General features: G+C 38.9%; 1 protein-coding gene across 3 annotated transcripts in view; it reads right to left on the bottom strand.

Moving 5' to 3' along the window:
- Window positions 1–15,106, bottom strand: part of TMCC3 (transmembrane and coiled-coil domain family 3) — a 101,502-nt gene that overhangs the window by 45,254 nt on the left and 41,142 nt on the right. The window contains exon 1 of one of the 3 annotated variants that reach the window (XM_062492376.1): window positions 7,432–7,442. The exons of the other annotated variants lie outside the window; for them this stretch is intronic. The gene's annotated coding sequence lies outside the window, so the exon portion shown is untranslated. Of the gene's footprint in view, window positions 1–7,431; window positions 7,443–15,106 lie in introns of those variants that run through there. 3 annotated transcript variants of the gene reach the window in all.

The raw sequence follows: 15,106 nt of genomic DNA, 5'->3' as shown, positions 1-15,106 counted from the left end.
TGCATTTCAAATGCTGTGAATAAGAGCCACCTTAGTAGCAGACTGAAATGCCAACTGTTCTGTATACTCAAGAACTTGCCTGGAGCCCAGCTATTTGCATTAAAGATTGTCCACGTTGCAGAGTCAAGTACAGAATTCCCCCTCTAGCAACGTGAATGGTTGCTGCTCATCAGCTTACAGATTTTCTTCTGCCTCAGAGTATGTGATTTGTTCTGCCTGAGAATGAATGAATGCAGCCTCTTTGTCCCAAATCAGCCACTTTGACATTGTCACAGGGCATGCAGGACCAACAGCTGCAGCCTGCTGGCATATAAAGGTGTACCACTTTCCAAAATACAAATATGAACTTGCATCCAAATATTTCAGGCTGTTGCCAGAAGATAACCAGCCTGAATCTCCTATTACTTCATATTCTGGTGGTTATATCAGGGCAACAATTTATCTCAAATTAAAACAAGCACACTAGACATAGCCATGAGTAAAAGAATTGCTCTTGGAATGTGCCACCCTAACCCACTCTGTGAGCAGCAGCACCTGCAGTCCCCCTGAGGTGGCATGTAGCTGGATAGCTGACATCTGAGCTCCTAAAGGCTCTGTAAGTTAATACACTACAACTTTCACCCTGCTGCTCTATGGCCGTAGCTGCACAGAATCCCAGCTCAGTTTGTGGCTGAGGGCTGCACACAAGATAGCAGACGGTGCTGGATAGGAACCTGTCAATATTTGTCTATGAAGTACATGGTGGTGGCTCTGCATAAGTTATGTCATGCTAAATGTGTGACAGAAATTATTTCCATATGAATTGACAATGTCAAATGCAGAATTAGGACTCACTTGCCAGTCAACCAGAACACACAGATGGGTTATGAGAGGACAGAAAAATTAATGGTCATATAAGTAATCCTACACCTTCTCCTGGTGAGAATTGTTGCAACATAGCCCTGTGAGTTTTTTTTACAGTGACTCTCTATCTACAGAGATCCAAGTTACAGGGATATGAAGCTCAAATTCCCACATTAATGTAAAAGATGATCACCTACAACTCATCTAACTGTGGAAATTTTGCAAGTGCCTGATTTTAACAACAAATATTTTAAAAGGCAAGCAATTGCAAACCAAAATTCCAGAGCATAGCATAGATGTTTCTATTATGCCAAGTACATGGGTATCAACCACTTTTAAAAAGTATCCAGCAACACACTCCCTTTATACATCTAAATATAGTAATACATCAAGAAGCCACTTCTGGGTTATTACTATGTAATTTTACAGGATAGTTTTCAATGAATAAAATATTTGTTGTATTTGCTTTTTTTTTTTTAATTGCTAACAGATACTACATTTTACTTTCACATTGTAATTTTTAATGGCAAAAATACAGGTCCACTGATCAAAGTCTTGCCAATAGCTTCAATATGCAAGGCCTTTATAACATATTTCTGCATATTCCACAGAAGATCCACTCACTATTACCATTCCAAAGAGAGGAGCAGAGCTTCATAACTTCCTGCATGTTATTAGAACTGAAATACTTATATGCAGATGTTCTTGCACTTGACTATACAATTTTGAGTAATGAAATAATATTTTAGATTGGAATTCAAATTTAGTGAATTTAGACATGATATTATTTGACCATGGAGGCAAGTTGTAAGATATAAAATGACTGTTAATTTTAACAGTCTGGTTGCTATTAGATGCTTCAGGATAGTCCATAAGAGTAAAACAGGAAAAAAAAAAAAGTTTTTTAAAAACAATATTCATAATGATTCTCCGGGACTTTGAAAATCATGATTTAGTAAGGTATTATTTCTTACAAAATTTGGGGGACAATTTTTTTACTTTTTTCAGTTTTTTTCAGTTTTGACTTCAGTTTTTTGACAGTTTCTGCTTCGTTCTTTTACAACCAATTAATTATAGGAGATATCATACAATACCATTTTCTTATCCTTGGGACTTGGGTTTAGCAGGAATATATAAGCCGCAGCTTATTTTGCAATATTTTTGGAAGCTCTATCAACACAGTAGAGTCTTAGTATTTTAGAGGGAGTTTCCCCTGAACTTCCATTACTGGAAGATGTTACAGCATAAGATCACTAGAAAACAGAACAGCAAAGACACACATTTCCCCATGAAAATTCCTATTCTGCTACATAGCAATGTCATTTTCTGGAACAAAATTAATGCCTTTATCCCCAACACAACTGTAACCAATCTTTTCTTACTAGAATTATATGTATGAAGGCAGGATTTCTTTTTCCTTACCAATACAGCTATGTCAAGGAAGCATCTATACATAAAGCAATCCTAAGGCAACAAAAGCAAAGAGAACCTCAGTGTCCGCAGACACCCAACAGGACAGGAGAAGACACCCTGCAGCAGACAGGCTGTTTTGGGGCTGGAATAAACTGAAACCCTCTTCCCTTTCAGTGCCCACCAATGTACTCATCACCAGCTGGCCTCAAGTGTTGCTGGAAAATTAAGCTGCCCCTCTTCTTGCCTTAAAAAAAAAAAAAAAATCAAAACCAGTTTAGGCAGCAGGGTTTGGGTAGTCTGATATGGAGGGTTGCAAAGTAGATGCCTCTGCTTGAGCTACAAATAACTCCCCACTTCTGTTTTGTAACCACCTCAGGCTAACAATTTTACAGATACCAGGATTCTCAAGCCCAGACAGAATAAAGGCATGATGTTGTCAACAAGAATCTCACAGACACATATATCAAAAGAGAGGAAAAAAACTGTTATAGTTACAGATCTACCAGTGTTCTTTTACAAGGTTCCCTTAAATTTATTTGTATTTGTGTGTGTATATCTGACACATATACACAGCCTTACCAACAACTTTATTTTAACTATTGTAAGGGGAGAAATTTAATGTTCCATCTTGATCATTCCACTAATACAGATTATTTAATGTACGCTTTGGAACACTTGTAAATTAGGAGCCTCAGAAGAAAGTATTGGTGCAGCATATAAACTAATAGCAGTATAAAGACCATAAAAGCAACAAGGCATATATCAATAGTAATTAAGAGTTCTAGGGTGCAGGCACACAGAAGTTACAACAAAGTGACACAGCCAAGAAGAAGTCCTATTACATAAATTAATTATTAATTAATGTTTAATACTAATTAACTTACAAACCCTTCAGAAAAAAGTGGTATCACAAACACATGGAACCTGACAGGTCCTACTTTGCAAGTCTGGCACCCTCACCAATTCCAATGATTTTCAGCATTTCAATCACAGAGGTCTGATACAACGACAAAACAACAGAGCACAGTCTTCATTGACACTTACCAAAATCTGACATTACTTAAAATTAAAGGTTGTTTTTTTTCTAAGCAGTATATTTTCTCATATTTTCTGTCCTTTGAGATATCATATCATAAACCTTACCCAATCTGAAAACTTAACAAGAAAATGTTACTAAAAATTATTATTCATTTCTGCCACAAGTTTTCAAAAAAAAAAAAAAAGCCTACCATTTTTCAGCAGTTCTGTTTTGTTACACTGAACCTCTAGACATGGCTCGAGGATTTGCTTGAGCTGAAAGCCTGAAGTTCTGCCTTAGCCGTGAGCAAAGCTGTGCTGGACACACACCTGTAGCCTTGCTGAGTGCATAGCCAGAACCAGCCAGCAGCTGCAAAAGAGCCCTCTCCACACACGCCCCTTTCCTAGATAAAGGATGATCCCAGCTACAGGTGGGGCAATGCCAGCACAGCCACCAACTGGCATCATCTTGAATTTATGGCCATGGGAAGGTATCCAAGGCCTCCAGGCCATAAAAAGAAATGGCTGGGAGGTGATATCAGTGTGGAAGCAACCCATGCAAGCTGCCCAAGGCAGTAACTTGGGCACAGGAATATTCAGACTATGTATTTAAGCTGCAAGGAAAACCACTGATTGCTTGGTTGGCACAGCTTCAGAGTTGGTATGTAGAACTGATGGCTGGTAGTCTGCAATGCTATGTGTGTGTGTATTATCAGGGCAGAGAGATGTACCTTTAATGCCTGTGTTTAGTCCAGAATCTTGTCCTTTAAAGCTGGCTCGTAATTTAGATTCAACAATGGTGAGCTGCTCTGAGAGCTGGTCTAGGTGAGAGCTATTTCAGTCAAGACAAAATAAATTATCTTCTACTGGCACATCTATTCAAACAGTGGTGTTGACTCAGGAAAGTGGGCAGGGAATCATGCCTGAAGGCAGAACATAGCAGACACCAGAAGTAAAAACTAAAGCTGATCATGCAATTACGTTCTTAGCTGACAAAGTTTTAATTGTGTCATAGAACATAGGGTACGTGTGTATCCAAAGACTCTTATTGTAAAAGACATGGAGTCAAATGTAAAGTCATCTGTTACCTAAGAAAATTTGTAAAATCATAAAATGAACTATTAAACCTTTAGAATGAACTATTTTCCTCAATTTTTTTTTCTAAAATAACTTCAATAACAGCTTGAATCACTTAGGCTTTGGAAAAATAACAAACAGCTTCATCCAAGCAAAAACTGAGCAAGAAGCTTCAGTGTGAATTTTCTGGTAGAGCTGAGATCAGCAGTTATATCTGAATATTGCAATACCAGCTGCTGAAACTAAGATGAGAGAAAGATGAAAACTAACAGAACTGCCTGAAGGACCAAAAATGCAAATGCGGCATTAGAACATCTGTGGAGATAAAGCATCATACATAAACAATTATCTGGTTTTCAAGAAAAACTTTTCTGTATAACTAAATAGCTGACCCAGCAGAAATACGCTCATCTTCTCCAAGAATGAGTCATCTCCAGGAGATGCTTCCCTAAATCTCTACAAACTTTTCCCTTTGATATGGGTGAGTTTGCTACTGATAAATTTCCTTCAGTTATTTTGGACTTCATATAATCAGTCTCCAAAATTATAACACATTTATTTTTCTAAGTTATCCAACAGTATGAAATGAGGGTGTATTCATACACAACTCAGCTTCACTGATGGAGAAAAGAAGCAGATAAGTTCAACTAAATCAGCAGGGAATTCTTGTACTCCTATGTAGTGAATGGAGACAACAGCAAACAAACATTAAAAAGTTAAACATTGTCGCTAACCATTCAAATAGCTTGAAGCAAATTATTAAGATGAGAATAAAAATAAACAAAGATTCAGTAACTCTCAGCATGACATCTTCAGCCATCTATCAAAATTATACAGGAGGTTAAGACCAGAAGAGATTGAGTGACCCCACATCATCAGATTTTCTCCCCACAAGGTGTGTTCTGTATTTACAGATAGCTTTTTAATGTCCTCTTTGCATGCACAGATCTGAACTTGCTGTCCCTTGTTTGCATTGCAACAAAGCTTGTTTTGACTTGATTGCCCCAGAACTTGACATAACCCATCTGACCCTGAGATTAGTTCATTTGTCAGTGTGGTGGCAGTAATGACAAGGTCACAGTGTTACCCCCATATGGGCCATCTGCTTAAGAGCTGGACTCCATGAGTCCTGTGGATGCCTTCCAACTCAGAACATTCTGTGATTTTGTTTCCTTTTCTAGCTTCTAGACCTGCACACATACAAATATGTGGGGGCAAATACATGCGTGCGAGCATTTCCCACTCTCCTAGTTTCCCAATATTCCTCAGCAGTTGTGAATGACGCTTCAACAAACAAATCCCTTCATGCCTATCATCAATATCTTCATATTGCCCTGCAAACTCAGAAAGAATAACACCAGAGAGAAAACTTTGAGGTTAAAAATATACTGTTCCAGCTCCCTTCTCTTCATTCATTAGATATTCTACAGACATGTATATGTATAAACACACACGATAAATTGGTGTCTCCCTGGTGCTTACAGCATTTCATAGGCACAGTGAGCAGTTCATGTGTGGCATTGCACAGTGGGCAGGGGGTCTACCTACATCATGCAGCCCTGACTTCAGTCTTCCAAAAGGCTGAGCAGTTCTCAGCTGCTGGTGGAGCACTTTGTTGGATGGACAGTAAAACAGGGCAATGGGAAGAAAGTGAAGAGTTCTTTTGAGAAAGGATGTACGAATCTTGGTACATTTTTATCCCAAAAAGAAAAAAGTAAGTGGACTTGTTCTGCTTGTTACAGGTTGATCAGGGAGGTTTCTGAGCTGATTTTTACTAATTAATTCTTGCAAAATATTTTTAAAATGCCATGAAGTTGTGATAAACCTTTAGATTTTTGTGAATGTTATCAATTTTCAACAGCTAAGGCCCCTTTCAAATCACTTCTGGTATGGCCAATGGGTTTTAATTCTATAAATTGTGGGTAGGCATTAAAACAAGGAAAAAAACAGTCAGGTAATTGGAATGAGCAAGTCCTTCTCATGCTCTGCAGAACCATTGAAAGAAGTCAAAGCATCGGTGTCTCTAGTTTACTACAGTCCTGCTGCAGATGTACATTAAAATCCTGTTTTCAGCCACTAGTAAAATTGAAATGCTTTTCACTACAAATTCCACGGCACTCAGATATCTTTGAATGTTAGATATGGAGCTCTCAGTTACACTTACTTGTGTGTATCAAGCTAGAATTTATATACGTAAATTATATATGTGCAAGTAAACACACCAATACTTATATAGATAGCTACAAACAAAATAAAGAATATGCAATAACATCAGTTATTGAATCAGAAACATGAAGTCTTGCAGTTTTAAGACTGAGCAGATGCTATTTTCATATTTTACTATTTCATATATTTTCATATTACTAGCTGAGCTGCAAGCTAGAAGGAGCACTTCTATCAGAACAGTGTCTCAGGAGGAGGGAAGAAATACATAATTTGTTCTAGCTGGCTTTTCCTAATTCCATTTAGTAGGATTTAATTGAATAAGTGCAGAAAATCTACCAAAGGTTTATATCCATGACGACAGTTTGTTCCCCATAAGAAATTTCAGAAATATGTCTCTAGGTTTCTGTATGTATGTTATCTTCCTGATTCAAATGTAACAACAGTAATTAAACTGATTTTGATCATCATAGATTTGATCAGCATATAGTGCTGCTGCTTTGACAAATGAGAATTCCTACCCCTGACACATCACAATTTAATTAGACCTTTTGGATCATGCTGTCAGTACTGGTCATCATCAGTCTCTGAAGAAGCTATGGCAGAACTTACCCTGCTGCAATGGATACTCAGGACTAATTTTTTGGACTTCAAATTTCACGTAGATTTGCAAAGACACTGATGTATTTATGCAAGTGTTGAATTACAGAACGGTAAGACTGGATGGGACCACTGGAAGTCATCCAGTCCATCCTCCCTGCTCAACCAGGGTCCATGAGCACATTACTCATGGTTGTGTGGAAATGCCTTCTGAATATCTCTGTAGAAGGAGACTCCACAGCCTCTCCAAGCAGCCTGTTCCAGTGTCCAGTCACATACACAGTGAAAAAGTTCTTCCTCATGTTCAGGTGGGATTACCTGTGCATCAGTTTCTGCCCATTGCCTCTTGTCCTATTGCTTGGCACCTCCAAGAAGAGTCTGGCTTCATCCTCTTGACACTCTCTCTTCAGACATTGAAGAATCTGATGACCTTCTCAGATCATGTGGCACAGGGGTAGAACACAAACTATTTTTGGAAATTTAGGAATACACACATACAGGTCATTGACTTAATTTATGGCCAATAGCTCTTCCATAAGGTTATTTCAAAGGCACACTGATATTTTACTAAATTATCCATCATGCAGGGCTATAGTACAAGCACTATTTGTTAAAATTCAATTTTTCCAGGATAATCTACTTGGTCTTTTCACTTCAGTTTTGATCTGTCCTTCCTCAAGAGAGATCAGGGGAGTGTCAGGTTGAGACACTAGCAAAACAACAGAAAAAAACCCCACCAGAATTAACTTTCAGGCATGGTCCCAATACCTAACATGATAAACAGGGAGTTTGAAAGGCCTGCCTTCTGCTGCAGCCTTTTATTAACATTCAATCTCAATCTTTCTACACCCTTGGATTTTGTGGTTTACTTGAAAGATTTCATACATACAGGGATCTTTCAAATAAAGCCTGAGGGACATTTTTCACTATAAATATAGATTATTTGAAGCAGTTGTGCTTCAGTATAACCTAAACTAATACAGCAAAGTGATACTGCTACGCATATCTGAAATCATACCCTCTTTGGAGCAGAAAATCTTGAGCACTGTGTTGAGCTCCATACCACCACCAGGTGTACCATCATGTGTTTTTACACTGTCAGGACAGGATGAATTTCACTCCTCAGACAATTTACAACTAATCTAATTTCTGTCAGCTTCTCTAAAAGATGAAAGACAGCAGATGGATGCCTGAGACAGCTGAATTTGAAATAAATTGCAAGAAGGATAGGTGTTGTTAACTGGACTCTTCCACTGATGGAAATTCTTTTCAATATAGATTGGTTTTGGTCATGCTATGTCATTTAAATGCTATAAGAATAACAGAAATGGGGTCATTTTGTGGCAGCAGCCAGTTTTCAAAGGAACTTAAAAGCATGTAGGCATTGAGAAAGTTATAACTAATGCTAAACATGGGAACAAAGCTAAGCAATCTGCTGTGTAGGTGATACTGCAAGACACACAAAAGCTTGGCTGAAATAATCCATCCCAGCTGTTGGCATGCTGTAATGTAGAAGTCCCATGTTTCAAATTTGCTCTGAGATGAAAAGACTCAATGTAAACGGTCTGCTTATATTTGTAAAAATGTATTTTTCAATGTATATCAATCACTGGAAACCTAAAAAATTAAAACCAGTGTAGAGCGCAAATTTTGGCTGCAGTGCTGGTAAAAAACCCTGTCTATGCTTTTTTTATCCCAGGTAAGGGACAGGAAACTTTCAGTTTGACATGGCTTCATTTACTCTGGATTTACACATCTTATCTTTCTGCCAGCAAGAGCAGATGAGGGGGGTGGGTGCAGATGTCACCTACCAGGTACTGAGGGAGTTGACCTGCAGGTGCACATCCTGCTTTGTCCACTCACGGAGCAGGTGAAAATTCTGATGGGAGACATTGTTGCCTCCACTGGTAAGAAATAATACATTTTAAAGCATTTTTTTTCTGTTTAAATCTGCCTGAAGACTTATTTTCTAACACCAGCTACCCTGGATATATGCCCAGCAAGAACTGCTTTACACCAGCTCATTTCAGGGGGAAAAGAGGTGCACCACAGGTAGCTCCACCTCACTGTTGCTATGTTTTTCAAACATTTTCACATTACAGGACCCCAGGGACTGTCATAGAAAGCTAGCTAGGCACATACAATTTGATGAGGCTTCTCCAGATACATTTTGACAAAACGGACAGGGGGATGGTGACAGAGGAATCAGCTCAGCATCTGAGACTTCCTTGGAAGCCTTTACACAAAAGCAGAGATTAATCCTACGTAGGCACCTGACAGATGAAATCGGGGAGCATGTGGTGCTTGGCATCTGCCTTTGTGCACGGAAGAACAAGAATGGAAGAAGGTATCTAAAACACTTTCCTGCTTCACAGGCGGCCTCCTGAAATAGCTGCTACCTTTGCTTTCATCTGCACTTCCCAACAATGAAAATAAAATGCATAGCAACAGGAAAGGAAATCTTCAGTAACCTTTCCAATCACAAGCAACAGGGGTATGCATGAACACTGGATTATGCCTTAAATTTTTTATTTAACTTGAAATGTCTGTGTAGCCTGCAACCTATCATTTACTTCACAAAAATCTCAAATCCCCTTAAAGCTAAAGACAATAATAAAACCGTGGACCAGAGTACCATTCTATTGTTTTTTGTTTACATTTGCTTCCATTGTTGCGAACATGTTTCTTCTCTGGAAGGCTTTATTTTTAACCCATGTCTTGTACAATGATCTGGAATTATGGGGAAGAGAAAGTGATAGGACATGGAATAGCACAGGAAAGGCAGCAGCAGTATGGGAAGAGCAAGAGAAGAGAGAAGGAAAAACTTGAACAGTGGCTCTATGCTTGTATTCCTCAAAGCAAAAAGCACACTGTTTTTTAAGTACACAAGCATCATTGTTTTGAGATCCTCGGGGTAGAGCTCCTGATTTGAGCTCCCTGGGCTGCTGAGAGGAGCCCATGAGACATGGCAGCAGCCCCTGGCACACGCAGCGTGGGGCGTGCAGCAGCACCAAGTGTGACTTCTGGCTGCCCTGCAGAGTCAGCAGCCTCTGGGGATGGCAGTGGGGCTGTGCAGGGCCCACACCAGCTCTCAAGGGGGTGCAGGCTCCATCAGCTGGACAGCACCATACCTGGAGGACGGCTTAGATGGGGAGGTGGTAACTGAGCAAGTGTGTCACAGGCTGGTGAGCTCTGCCAGGGGACTGTGCCATCCTTCCCAACAGCTGTAACAATCTCCTGACCCTTCCATTAGATAACCTGGAGCACAGCAAAAGACAGATGTTTGTCATGGAGAAAGCTTGAGGCAACACCTCCTAGAATGCTTGTCCTTGACCCAGTGCCCACCACGGCCCAGGAAGGACCATCTCTCTGAGAACTGCAGGACAATGAGCAGGGATGTGGCAGCACGGCCAACACAGAAGTCTGTAACTTGCTGAAAGATGTTTGGATGTCCCCTATGAACCCTGTGGCTTATGTGTATGATCAGCCCACATTGTAAAACTGAGAAAGCACAATAGAGTTTTGAGAACATCACTGCTGGCCTGTAAGCCATTTATCAACATTGTGCAGCACACTTTGCATGGGTTGGGGGGCACCCAGATTCCTCAGCAGTTGAGTAATTGTGTAATTCAGTCTTGATTTTAAACTGCCTCATGACCTTTTTAAGTCATCATATTAAAAACCCCACAAACACAATAGCACAGATCTGAAGCCTGCACATATACACAGAGAAGTCAGCCTCAACTTCTAAATAACCCAGTAATTCTTTATCCAGCAATGACAGCAAAGACAGCTTTTAAGACTCTCCATTTTTTTATGATCATTATGCAACAAGGTAATTGAGGACAGCTGAGGTCATAGTTCTGTAACTGAATCCAAATCCTGACAACAGAAATCGGTGTCTGATCTTTGGTTCACAGTACAGATTTAACCTCCTTTCCACCCACCACTATTGTTATAAAATTCCTCTTATGTGTGTTGGATGCTTATTTTTCTTAACCTTTGGAGCTGTAACGTGGTTCCTTCACAAGGCTGAAGTCTAAGTCTGCTGAGAAAGAAGGCCTATGGCACAAGGTAGGTCAGATAATTTAGGATCAAAAATTAAATAAAAGACATACAGGCTTAGTCTTTGCTAGATTTTTCCTTACATGACTACTGAATTCCACTACCATACAAGTTTTCTTAAAGGCCTGGACAATTTGAAGCTGCAGAACAAAAATAATTGAAGAAACAGGGATCAAGTATGTTGAGGACAACAACATGCTAGCCTTATAGAACAAGTCTAGTCAGGTATAGTGAATCACAGCATGAGAAATCACAGATGTGCTTGAAATGGACTTTCTTTTACTGTCACCAGGGTAACAACATCAACAGATGTGGAATTTTGGGGTTTGGCTACTGGGATGACTAATCTAACCGATCAGAGCAGCAAAGTAGGTCACAGAGTCCCCACCTCACCTGCTGCTCCCAGAGTCACAACAGACTGACTCACTTTTGCTTTGATTTCACATGTTAGTTTGGCACTTGGAACTATTTCAAATAACTCTCTTACATTTTACACAGAGTTTATTTTTCCAGCATTTTAGGCAGTGGATTCAGGTGCACCACAAATGGTCCCTGGATTTACCCTGATAAAATAACAGAAACTGGTGAAAAATTTTCTCTGAGCAATGGGCAGTCACAACTAAATATAATGATTAAATTTCTGCCAAAATGTTCTTTATTTTGAACTACCGGTAGTCAGCGAAGTAGTAGGAATGCATAAATGAGACTCCCCCAGAAAATAATATTCTGGACCAAGAGTTAATCTAGTGGCAACTAGAATTTGGAATGATTTGTTGTTTCCCCATTTTATGGGGAATTTAATAAAAATGCCACCACAGATAACAGACCATAAATAGAACTCAGGTTTTTCTATCCAGTTAACATTGCCTCACCTAAGGCAAACTACTTGAGTCAAAGAAAGACACCTTATTTAATTTTCAGTGGGCCAATAACCCAAGTAATAATGAAGCAGAAGAAAAATTGTTAGACTGCAAATTAAGAACTGTTTATTACTTTGTGCAGTTGTTTGCAATGTTTCTGTAATCCTAGCTGGTCTTTATCCACTGCAATGGCAAATCCAGTGTATCGTAGAGCAATGACCAAATGAAGTAGCTACTTCTGACACTTTAGCTGTGTTCCTACTCAGGAAGAGAATTGCAAAAGTCATTGTGCAATCCACTGAATGCCCCGTAAGCACCTGGCATGCTGCTTCAAATCCATTAGCTGTGGACCCAGCTGCACCTCCAAGAGTATTTGCCAGCAATCCCATATTCCAGCAGCCCATATATAAGATGCCTAAGGTCTGTCCTGAGCGTACCTGAAACCCACAGTGGACAAGCCCACAAAACAGCTGACCCAAACAAGGTGCCTTGTGCTGCTGCTCATGCTCACAGAACCCCTTCTCCCTCGTCTGCCCTCAAAGCTGCACAGGTACCATCACACTCTCCAGATATTGCTGTTACCCATCAGCACTATCAGTTCATCCCAGAAAATAAAGTGCAGGCTAGAACTTGGGCCTCATACGGTTGGTGTTTTTTATTTTGGGTATGCACCACTTTTTATCCTTCCAATCCATTGAAAAAAATCTGTAATTTGTATCTATTATTATAGCTTCTTGTACTGCACATTAATGTCATGCTAATGATACAAATGTCACAGTGCTGTTAATAGAAATCCATGTCTGCACTCAGTGGTTCAAAATAAATAAATAAATAGTTACATAGACCAACACTGAAATTTTGAAAGCCATTCATGACTTTAGCTAAGGTAGATACTGCTTGTGGTGTGGATAATCTGGCACTCAGATATTAGGGACCATGCTGCCCCATTCTACAGCATCAGTAAAGCAGTTTATTGAATCAGAATTGCAGAAAGCTAACTTGCAAATTAATTTGATGATAACCTGCCCATTAAAACCCCCAAATAGCATATGGCTACAGCTTCAGTACTATTGCCACCTACAGATATTCCTCTTATCCTTCATTACAGAAAAGTGAAAGGAAAAAAAAAAGCTATGAAACATGCTGTCCTGGCATTTTGCTCTGATAAATTCAATCACTACCATGTAATTCACTGATGAATAATATCAGGTCTCTGGGTAAAAGCTACAGCTGAACATCTACTCACTTTAATGCAGAAAAAAAACATTAGTAATTTCAGCGGTAGAAAGGCTAAAAATATAAATTCTCATTAGTTATGGAAGAAGGGGGAAAAAAATTCCTACATGATCAGACACAAACTTAGATATTTTCTGCAGAAACTAAAAAGCTATAGAGGACACGCCCAGTGGTACAGCCCAGGCAATGAAGCATGTTAGTGTTCAGGTTTATCTTGGGCAGCAAAAATCCTGCAGCCAAAGCTGGCTTAAGTCTTTGCTGAATGGCAAGTTAGTGGGTTTGGAGACCCCATGCTGCAGCTGAGAACACAAAGTGCAAGAACATGGTTGTCTTTCTTTGCTGTCCCTTGCTTAAGACAGGGAGCAACGGCCTTCATTTTTTAAAGGTATGGTGAGAAGTGACTTCAAAGCAACCTCTCCAAACTTAGAAGGTTTTTATCTTCATTTGGAAACATATTTTTTTTTCCTTAAAAAAAAAAAAGGGTGATTTTATCATAGTTTTTGATGGTGACTACAATACTAGTTGCTCAGGTTATCATCTATGAATGAGTCAATCACAAATGTTTCCAAATGAAGTACTTAAGCTTATTTGAATTCCTAGTTTAGTTACTTGCACTACAATTTTCAGACCAAAAAAAAAAAAAAAAAAGCTGTAAGTGCTAACCAAAGAAACTAAATTGTTAGCAAAATAGTCATAATAATGAAACAAACTACTTTTGGCACATTTTAGTCCTACCAAACACAGTATTGAATAGTATTGAAAGCATTAGGACACCAGGGTGTATGAGGATGGGTGTGGAACACAAGATCTCAGAAAACTAAATAATATAATGGTTTCAATTTTAAAAAATTTACTGAAATCAAGGATCTGATTTTAACAGTGTTTCCCAGTTTTACAGAGGTGAAATGGTGAAAATACTGATAAAAAGATTAATGTTGCTGTCTGGAAAGGTGAATAATCAGCACAGCCAGAGATTTATCCTCACCACTGCTGTCCCACACCATGTTAACAGTCCATATATTCACAACATTTATGGCAGAGCTAAATTGCTGTAAGTAATAATTCAGCTATAGCTGAGGCTTGCAATTATTGCAGAATCAGGAAGCCATAATATACCCATTCTGAAAACATAATTATTTAGCATGTGCATGAATACAAATGATGTTGATATATCTTGGTCTTTCATATTAATTAATCATTTCAATCCGAATGTGGATATTTCTTTTAGCATATCTTTCACCATGTTTATGTGCATTAAAAATTATGAGTTGATAAATGAAACACAGACACCACTTAAATACAGCATACCAGATAAACCCAACTGGATGTGAAGCTCCATGAAAGAAGGTACAAACCAGGCATAAATTACTAGTGGATATCTCCAAAATCCTATCTATTTAGCAGAAGCAGGCTCACATATACAAAGAGAAATTACAGGAATTCCTTGCTAGAAGTACCTTTTTTTTTCAGTGTTCTATTTCTATGGTAAATGGCCAAGTTTGAACTTTACCTGACCTCAGGACCCTTTACTAGGTTTCAAAAAAGTAGTGAAAAAAACTTGTTTTCCTCATTTTCTCACACTTTCCTTTGACAACATTTGTGCATGATTGATTTCTAGCTATGTCTCCTTGTTGTGTGGGGTCGTTCCATGGCAAAACAAAGAACAGATTGTATTTCAACAGCTGAACTAGGGAGAAAGAAAAGCAACAGGAAAAAATTATTTATGCAAGCATCATCCTTGAAGCAATTACCTGTGTTTCTGTATTTAACTATATTTAACCTAATGATATCTAATTAATCAGATATTTCTACTGAATAGTCAGGAAATGTCT

The sequence above is a fragment of the Cinclus cinclus genome, chromosome 4 (genome assembly GCF_963662255.1).
Source record: "Cinclus cinclus chromosome 4, bCinCin1.1, whole genome shotgun sequence".
Classification (NCBI taxonomy): Eukaryota; Metazoa; Chordata; class Aves; order Passeriformes; family Cinclidae; genus Cinclus; species Cinclus cinclus.
Note: the sequence above shows the minus strand (reverse complement) of the source record. Positions and strands in the feature narration are given on the sequence as shown.